Genomic DNA, 10,255 nt, shown 5'->3' with positions numbered 1-10,255 from the left:
TGAACTTGTGCCGTATTGATGTACTGGTCTTGGTTCTGGAGCTGCAGTTATGTACTGGTATGGTTTTGATGTACATATGTACTGCAGTTGATTCTGTTACAGCATTAGTGTGCTCATGTGTGTCCGCAATCTTCATAGATTGTTAACTCTTGTTTGCAGGACTCCTTTTGTTTCGTTTGACCTTTATTTTAGTCTGTTATGTCTAATTTTGTTTGTATATGTCCCCATGATATGTAAAGTATTTTGCGAAATATGATGGCGCTATATAAATAAAGATTATTATTATGTGGGTTTTGGTGTTGTATTTATGTAATAAGCTTGGTTCTAGTTCTGTACTTATGTACTGGACTTAGTTTTGGTGCTAAATTTATATAAAATATACTGAACTGAGGTCAGATATGGTGCAGTATTTATAAAAAAAAAGCTAAGCTTCGAAGCTTTATGTATTAGCAAATATGTTCTGGTGCTGTTTTTATAGACTGCGTTCAGCTCTGGTGTTGTGTACACAGGCTGAGCAAGGTTTTCTTAGTGGATGTATATTATAAGCCAAGTATTGGTACTGTGTTTGTATACTGAGCATGGTTCTGATGCTGCATTTGTGTGGTGCTGTATGAAATTTAAGAACTTGGTTCTTGTGCTGTATTTATGTACCAAGCTTGGTCCTCATGCTGTATTTATGTACCAAGCTTGATTCTGATGCTGTATTTATGTACCAAGCTTGGTTCTGATGCTGTATTTATGTATCAAGCTTAGTTCTGATGCTGTATTTATGTATCAAGCTTGGTTCTGATGCTGTATTTATGTACCAAGCTTGATTCTGATGCTGTATTTATGTATCAAGCTTGGTTCTGATGCTGTATTTATGTACCAAGCTTGATTCTGATGCTGTATTTATGTATCAAGCTTAGTTCTGATGCTGTATTTATGTACCAGGTTTCATTCTAATGCTGCATTTTTGTAATATGCTTTTTTTCTGGGACTGTATCTAAGTTAATTGAGCCAACCAAAAAGGTGACAACAAGCATAAATTTCATGTGTATGGTCACCTATTAGTAATGTAGCAACTTCTTAGGAAATGAAGATAAACGTACGTACGTACAATGAGTTACACAATAACAATTTGTTTCATTTCGCCGATGGGAATATTTACTTGAGATAAAGTTAAAGGGAATTTGGCAGAATGATTTTGGTTCCTTGACAAGTACTAAGCAAACCACTCAGTAGAGATAAATTATGTGATATGTACTCGGTAGAATGTGGGGGATGTTATTTCATGTAAAGTATTAACCTGACCACACCTTGTGGACAACCCATTTCCTCCTCAGTCGTTTTATATGAACCGTAATCCATCAGAGACAGACGGACTGCCAGATCTGCCAGCACAGGACAACCCCAGGCTTATACTCAGGTAACACTGACTTCCCTCCATGTACAGTCCAAACTTGTCTAGTATATTCTTATTACTAGTGTTTTGGGATTTGCATTTACTCTTTAGTAGTAGTTTTACTTTGTCTGATGTTAATTATATAAAGACGTCAATCAGTAAATAATTATAGACATATGGAAAGACAAAAAATTTGTTTTAGTTAGTTTTTTATGTATTTAGCTTTTTGCACCTGCACCCAATGCATATTAAATGCTGATTTCTGGCAAGGAAAATCCGATGCTTAATACATGAGGTTTTGAAAAACTTCTATATACATTTTTCCCGTGCGGATATTAAGACGCAGTGCAATTTGTTTTAATCTCCACCGTGTAACTTTTTTATTTTACGGATCGCACAATGATTGACAGGTGCTTAGACACGTGAGGTATCAGTTGCTGTCATTTTAAGTATCATAACTAATGTGCATGTAGAAGGCAATACATTTCTAGGAAAAAGTAAAAAAAAAAAAAGGTGGAATGTTGTTCTTCATGACACGACAAGAAATATCTTTATATAAAAATCCCCTCAATCCATGTTTTCAAACTAAAGAATTTAAGCCATTTCACATTTTTTATGAGCACTGGAGGGTTCAGATGTCAGAGGTTGTTGTCTACATGTGAGCTTCTTCCACCCATCTCCATCTCCTGCTTTTCTCGGTCACTATATACAGCAGGGGCTGGAGGTCCACATGGGGAAGGACAATGTCCAAGTTTCCCTTTCTTCAAAGGGGTTGTATCTGTAACGTCCACCCACCGGGGCCTGACCTTTGGTGTTGGGGCAGCTGGATTTCCTTGGTACGTGAAGGGCTGACTTGATGCTCCAGAGTTGTGTCATGGATGGCTTCGTCCAGGTCTACAGGTCTCCTTCATCCCGGCCAGAACCAGCAAGGGGATGTAAGAAGAGGGGGAGGCCGCAATGTGCCCCCGGGGCACTCCCAATGTAAGTGTATTGGAGGCATTCCATTGGTAGATGGTGAAGAGGAGGCCAGTGATGTTAGTGGAAGCCAGGGATCACATGTGGATCACAGGGTTGATGAACATATAACTCACAGTCTCTTTATTCAATGGACTTCCAATGCCGCAACGGGTAACAGGCTGGGGTAGAAGGTCCTTCCTGCACGGTTTCACGAGGTAGCTTTTGGTTGGGTTTGCAGTATGAGTATTGATCACAGCCCTGGTCTTATTGCTTGGGATGGGAGATTAACTTAGGCTGCTTAGGCAGCAAATTGGTGCAGGCTCATGGAGTATAGGCACACAAAGCAGCTGGTCTGGAGGAGGGTATCCCTCTAAGGGCACATTCACATGGCCGTCTGCAGGGACGTACATGCGGCCGCATATACGTCCCCATAGATGGCAATAGCGGCACGGCGCAGATACGGTGCCACACCGCAAAAAGATAGAGCATGCTGTGAATGTACCCTAAGGGAGACGACAGCTGCAGGTTGCATATCTGGACTCATTTGCAAGACTACCAGAAAGCTGAAGAACCAGAGTCTTGCAAGAAGCTTCCTTATATAAACTTTAGCAGTAGCTCATTGCAAGGTATGCTGGGTTCACCAACCAATAGTTCACCTTGCTGCATAAAAAGATAAACTTGGTGTTACATTTTAGTGTAAACATTAGAAACATTAACCCTTGTTTCACAAGCAGATCACATTTAGCTGCAATATCACACGTAGTCACTACATGGTAGCATAGGAAAAGAGATTGGTGCACTCACAATAGATAAAATTACCTACCTTAACTTAATAGAGTTGGCCAGACTTTATTATCTCACCACTCCAACTGGAGTGTATAAGTTTGTAATGTCCCGTCCTGCGAGCCATTACATACCAAGTTGATTTGTTTTCCACTGTGGGAATAACTATGAGGATAAGGGACAACAATCTGATCAGTGAGGGTCCAACTGCTGGGACTACCACCAATCATGAGATTGGGCATCCCATTCTCTGTACTGAACAGGAAGGTCAAGCATCCGGATAATTTGGGAGCATATGAACACTGAATGGGATTAGCGGAAATAGCCAAGAGAGTTTCTAAGATAGGTGTGTCCTTGCCAATTTCAGGTGTTTTTGTAGTTTTGAAAGGGGCAGCAGTAAGCATGAACGACCTACCACTTTGTTAAGATTCTTGTGATTGGTGGGAGGTGTAGGAATCCCATAGCACTAAGGTATTTCCAGCATTCTCTTTCACTGTCAATGAGAATGCCAAAGATAGTCCACTGCTTTGTTTTGGATGCCCTTATACCGGTAGTATTGAATGGAGCACCAGAACACATGCTTGACGTACTTCATTTAAATATGTATCACCATTTTGGTTATCAATGGTGATCATAGCAGATGCACCCCCAGACGTCAGATCGTTAGCCCCTATTTTGTTGATAGGGGGTAACAATCTAACTTGGTACAATTCCTTTAAGCTAAAAAAAAAGCCAAAAAATATTTGTTCAAGTTGCCTGCAGCAGACTCCTTTGTAAATAAACTTTGGCACAGCTCAATGCTCTTATGCACCGTTCCTGGCATCATCTACCTGGTATAAAGCCAACACCATGTAGGTAAAATCTATTCATTTCCATATTAAAGGAAATCTAGCATCAAAATCCATCATGATAAACCAGGAACACTTACTCATAGATCCAGGCACTGTGACTGTGATACTCTTCTTATATTCGTTATCCATGGCCTCCTTCCTTCTAAAATCAACCTTTAAAATTATGTTAATGAGTCAAGTTGTTACCAGAGCCCCTCCGTGTTGCATCTTCACAAGCTGTTACAATTTCTCTCCCCTTTATCCCTGTTCCTTCAGTGCTTACCCTGTCCCTTTGCCTGCTGTAATCTAGGTGCAAAGGGGGAAGTGCTCCTCAACAGTGTAACAGCCTGTGATTCTACAGCATGAAGTGGCTCTGGCAACAACCCAGGAACCCTTGGAACTCATTAGCATAATTTTAAAAGCTGATTTTAGTAGGTAGGAGGCCATGGATTACAATTAGAAGATTATTAGAAGAGTAGGAGTCCCTTGATTTTGATGGAATATTACCTTTAAATAAAATGAGCATTTTGATGCATCATGGGATTGACCACAAGCTTCAGTGCATTATATTAATAATAATAATAATCATCATCATAATAACTCCTTTATGCATATAGCGCACACAGATTACGCAGCACTGCACAGAGCTTGCTACCAGTATGTTTTGGATTGTGGGTGGAAACTGGAGGAGTCGGAGGAAGCCCACACAAACACACAGAGAACATACAAACTCTTTGCAGATGTTGACCTGGGACCTCAGCGCTGCAAGTCTGTAATGCTAACCACTAAGCCACCGTTCCACTCCATTCTCTTTCGACCATTTACACAGAGGACGCGGAGCACTGATAATTGTGGCTGAGTGAGTCTGAAGGTTCATTTCTTTATCCACAAGGAGCACAAGGTCCATTGGCACATTCACCTTCTGATGTGGGATGACTCAGGGTTAAAGAAGTTATTACCATCATAAAGCTCAAGATTCCCTTTGCAACTGCCAAGAAATATAATTATTTTATAGATGCAAAAAAAGTACAAATAAATAGCCAAAATCTGATAATTCTAGATTGCTTTGAAAACAAGCATGGAGAGGAATGTCCTCCGACCTTACAGAGGAGGAGAATCGGAACACTCCTTGGAGAAACAAACCTGGTCTTAAAGGGGCACTCCAGGAAAATCTGTTTCTCTGTGTTATGTCCAGTGCAGGACCTGAGGGGATAAAGTTAAAAATGAATGGAACACATAGACATTGTTATCACTCTTATCACTGTGTCTGAAAAAGTTCGCCCTCATAGGCAGCTGACCGATAAGGGGAAGTTGTTAAAGGCGACTTAAAGGAAATCCATCACGATGAACCAGGGACACTCACTCATAGATCCGGACACCGTGACTGTGGCAATCTCCTCTTATTTGTTATCAATGGCCTCCTTCCTTCCAAAAATCAACCTTTAAAATTATGCAAATGAGCCAGAAGTGATGTTGAGGGGTGTTAGCAGAGCCCCTCCATGCTGTAACTTCACAGGATGTAGAAGCACTTTCTCCTTCCTCTAGCGTAGTGAGGCAGAGTGAGGGGGAAGTACTGTTGGAGCAGGGGGGAGGGTGAAACGTCATGGTACCTGGATCAGAGTTACTGCCGCTGTTTTTTTATGCTTGATTTTGATGGTTGATTTTTGTGTGGAACTGAAAAACCCCTAGTGGGCCGCAGTGGGAATTATAAAAAAAAAAAGAACACTCAAGATGCTACGGCTTCCGCTTCTTGTGTCCGATACTTAAAGTTTACCGGGGTGGGGGTGGGTCTCTAGCCATGGCGCAGCATCCTCAAACCACAGGACATCACTTCTCTTTACCAGGGAATTTAACTTATTTTGTTGTCCCCTGATCAGAGGAGGTTTCATATTGGCAGAAGCCAGTCCCATGCCACCCCCATAAATTCTGGATGAGTGCGTGTCTGAAAGCCATGCAGGATCAACCCCCACTATGTCCCCTTAGGGGGTTCCCCATGGAAAGCTCCTTTAGCTCCTTCCCCCTTTTAACCCCTTTAGCTCCTTCCTTAATCAATAGCTTACAGAGATAAATTACAGAGATAAATTGCTTATGGAGATAAACTATCAAATAAAATAACCTCCAGGTATGTAAGGATTCAAGCTTTAGCCTCCTCCCCTTATCTGTCGCTGTGTATGGCTTTCAGAAACTCTCCTCGCTCTCAGGAAAAGAGGGGAACAAAAAAATAGGACACAGAAGATTTATACTTTAAGTATATTACAAAGTTTACTATTATCACCTGCACTATTGGTCTTGGAAAAACTGGTTTCAAATCATTCGTTTTACAGTATTTCCTTCATTGAAATTTGGAAGGGTTAAAAATCCAGATCTGTAAATAATGATGAATAATGGGGTCTTAATATTGGCTGTAAATGACCGGATTTTAGTACCCGAACTTTAGCTATGACTCTGTTCTGCATGACCACGGACATTATAGAACCAGTGGATTCCGACATATGGTGATAGATTTCCGAGATTTCCACCGGATCCCAATTTGGATTACGGTTACATTGATTTAGAACATGTATCTCAGCCTGTGATATTTGTTGTTCAGTCACCCATGGTAACGCTTGTTGACAAGTTTTCACATTTCTTCTTTCTGCTGTAGGACACAAGTGTTGGTTCTGGAATATTAGAACAATGTTGCAGACTGTAACTCAGAAGTGTAAGTAAAATCATTGTTGAGGAACTATAACTTAAAACAATTGCTATACATAAAATTTTTAAAAATATTTCACATTTTGGAAAATCCATACTATTGTGCCACCCCAGTGCCATTTTTAACCTCTTAACCCTCCATGATGTATCTGTACATCATGGACCTGTTAAGGATGTCTGAAGAGGACTCACACGGTGATTCCTCTTTATACATACCTGGTGTTTGCTGCATTGTGCAGCAAACACCCAATGGTAACACCCACGATTGGTGTTAGCCTTTCGCAGGTGTTAACCTTTAAAATGCCACTCACGCATATGATTGTCGTTCCCCATAACATAATCACGGAGCGAAGATGCGTTTCTATGACAGCCTGGAGTCTGTACGAGATTCGAAGACGTGTCATAAAGAGAGATTTGAAACTGCCTGTGACAGATCGCCTCCAATACTGCAATTAGACAGTCGATGTCAGCAGCGATCTGATTTCATAGGATTAAAGTATCCTATGAGATCTATAAATACAGTAAAAAAGGGTAAAAAAAAAACAACCTAAAAGTTCAAATCACCCCTTTTCCCTAGAACTGATATAAAAATTAATTAATGAATTAATTAAAAAATCATAAATAAAAACAGCGCCCAGATTTTCTGAGAAAGTTATTGGTGCAAGAAAATGGCAAAACTAATTTTTTTTCTTTCTTTTTTTTTTATAAATGTATTAAAACACCTTAAAACCTGTATATATTTGGTATCCCCGTGATCATACAGAGCCAAAGAATAAAGGAGACGTATCATTTGGAGCACACAGTTAAAGACGTGAAAAAATGAGCCCACAAAAAAATGGCGCAAATACAACTAGACGGCCTCTCCCATCTACTCCTCCCTATGTCCCATGCCTCTTCTCAACATTCAACACTTAATGTCATGTAAGGTCCTTTACCCAGTTACATGCGCATCATCTACCCCGTGTATGTATCTGATCACATGAAATCACAGCAAACCTCCATGGAGGATAGGGAGGAGTAGAATCCATGGAGGCATGCAGCTAACTCGTGGCCCTGTCACTCTCCGTGGGCTCGTTCATGGAGCTGTACATCCTCTGACTGACTGCGTCGCAAATTGTCGAACAGGTCATATTCCTACTAGTACATTGCACATTGTTTGGCCTTAAGCTTCATGCACATGACCATGTATTTGCCTGGGCTGGGGGGCGGAGGAGGGAGGAGGAGTGAGCACCCCTCACTCCTCCCCTCTCCAATGAAAGGGAAACAGTCGTCGCTGTATTCTGGCGTGTGCTTCTGTGTGCTCTCCACATCATGACTGGGTGCCATAGATGGGCCCCATACAGTTGTGTGTAGGGAACTTTACTATGTAAGCTAATGAACACCTTAGTGCACCCAGGGGTGTAACTTTAGCTCCCACAGCCCGATGGACGGCCGGTACCGTAGAGTCTGACCACAGATGCACACGTAGAGGCTTCCTTCTGTGCTGCACATATGCACAACTCCTCTGGGGATGGGGTGGTGGAGAGGCCTCTCACTGATCACTGAAACTCTTCAAATTTTGTTACGATTTCAGGGTTTGTAAAAGGAGGACAACACGTAAAGAATGTAAACAATAATCCTGACATTAAAAATGCAACTGATGGAAAAGCAGAGGCTGGAAAACCGGCAGAAAAGAAGATGCGGAAAGCTAACAGTCGCAAGAGGTAAGTGCCCTGCCTCAGAGGGATAAAAAAAAGGAGCAAACATATGTGTTTACTGATATGTCCAACCCAGATGTCCCCATTAATGAAATGTCCACCCAAGATTCCCCCCGCTACATAAATCTCCCCCATCATTAATGTGATGTCCACCGCAGGGCCCTCTTGAAGAAAAAATCTATACTCACCTTTCCTCTTCTCCTCCTCCGGCCTGGGCTCATACACTATGATGTGGTGATGTCATGGCCGGAAGAGGAGAAAATGGAACCGCGGGGCAAGCAAGAAAAAACCGAAAGGTGAGTATAAATTTTTTATTCAAGAGGGCCCTGCTGTGGACATTACTTTAACGATGGGGTGGACTTTTCACTAAAAGGGGACATCTGGGTTGGACATTTCAGTACAGGGGGGCCTCTGCTGTGGACATTACATTAATGATGGGGGAGACATTTCACTAAAAGGGGGCATCTGCTGTGGACATTTCATTAAAGGGGGGCATCTGGGGTGGATATTTCATTACATGGGGCATCTGCTGTGGACATTTCATTAAAGGGGGGCATCTGGGGTGGACATTTCATCACAGTGGGCATCTAAGGTGGACTTTTAATTACAGGGGGGCATCTGCTGTGGACATTTCATTAAAAGGGGGAGTCTGGGGTGGACATTTAATTACAGGGGGCATCTGCTGTGGACATTTCATTAAAGGGGGCATCTGGGCTTGACATTTCATTAAAAGGGGGCATCTGGGGTTGACATTTCACTAAAAGGGAATCTTGGGTGGACATTTCATTAAAAATGAACCTGGGGCTAAAATTTAATTAAAGGGGGCATCTACTGTGGACATTTCATTAAAGGAGGGAATTGGCTACGAACTGGGGTGGATGACTGTGGACTGGGTGGAGGGCCACTTTAGACTGAGGGGAGGGCAACTATGGACTGGAGGGGAGCTGACTGTGGACTAGGGGGCTGACTGTGGACTTTGGGGGCTGTCTATGGAATGAGCTGGCATGTTCTTGGGCTATCTTTATACTGGCTATCCAGTCTACTGTGCAGGTCCCTTGCTGTATCCCTTAGGCTGTGACTTACATACTGAAGTCTTTTCTCTGTTCTCAGGTTAAAACCCTGATGACTTGTTGCTGTACCAAGAACAGGAGCTCCACATTGTAATAACCCAGCACCTTACCATTATAATTGGTATGATAATGTTATGTTATGAACATGTTATCATTTTCACTGATGATTTATTTTGTTTGTATACTTTTTGTTCTGTTAATGACCCTGTTTTATATTTATAATAAAAACACATATAAAACTAGGATGTACTGTATTCTTTGTCAAAACTGGATTCTTTTAGTAGACAAGAGCCATATGTAGAGGAATTTGTACTGAACATACCCATAAGTCAAGGAGGCGGAGATTTTAACACGGAAGTCCAGCTCTCTCTTCCTCAGAAAGCCTCCTTCACTGTAATTGATGGTCCTGCATCCAGAGATATCACCAACCAGATCTCCTGAAGCCTGATGCATGATGTCAATCACAGAGGAGGAGGGTTCAGAGCCCCCCACCATGACTTCAGTGTTGAAAATCTCCGCTTCCTTGACTTTATACAACCAATTTACATCTCAATTCAAAGTTGATTTTCTGCATGATGCCACCACACTGGGTCATGAAAGAAACAAAAAGTAGAAGGTATAACAATGTTTAACAATATACTGGTAGAGTATAAAAAACCCCTGCTGGGTGAGAGCACATGGTCTTTGTCTGTCTGTCTCAGCAGAGTCTAGAGAGAGTGAGCAGCACACTTTCAGTGCCGTCACATCCACAAATCCCACGAGCTTCTAGTGCCTCAGGCCTACTGCCTGGCACACAGGACAAGTCCGGAGACTTAATCCCAGAACTGCAGCTTCCACCAC

General features: G+C 42.0%; 1 long non-coding RNA gene across 1 annotated transcript; it reads left to right on the top strand.

The window, feature by feature from the left end:
* Positions 1-1,322: 1,322 nt before the first annotated feature.
* On the top strand, positions 1,323-9,658 carry LOC140126278 (uncharacterized). The gene is made up of 4 exons (XR_011854791.1): positions 1,323-1,408; positions 6,599-6,655; positions 8,222-8,351; positions 9,456-9,658. It is a non-coding gene; the product is annotated as an uncharacterized lncRNA (long non-coding RNA).
* The last annotated feature ends 597 nt before the right edge of the window (positions 9,659-10,255 follow it).

Source organism: Engystomops pustulosus, chromosome 4 (genome assembly GCF_040894005.1).
Source record: "Engystomops pustulosus chromosome 4, aEngPut4.maternal, whole genome shotgun sequence".
NCBI lineage: Eukaryota > Metazoa > Chordata > Amphibia > Anura > Leptodactylidae > Engystomops > Engystomops pustulosus.
This window is presented reverse-complemented; position numbering and strand designations above follow the sequence as displayed.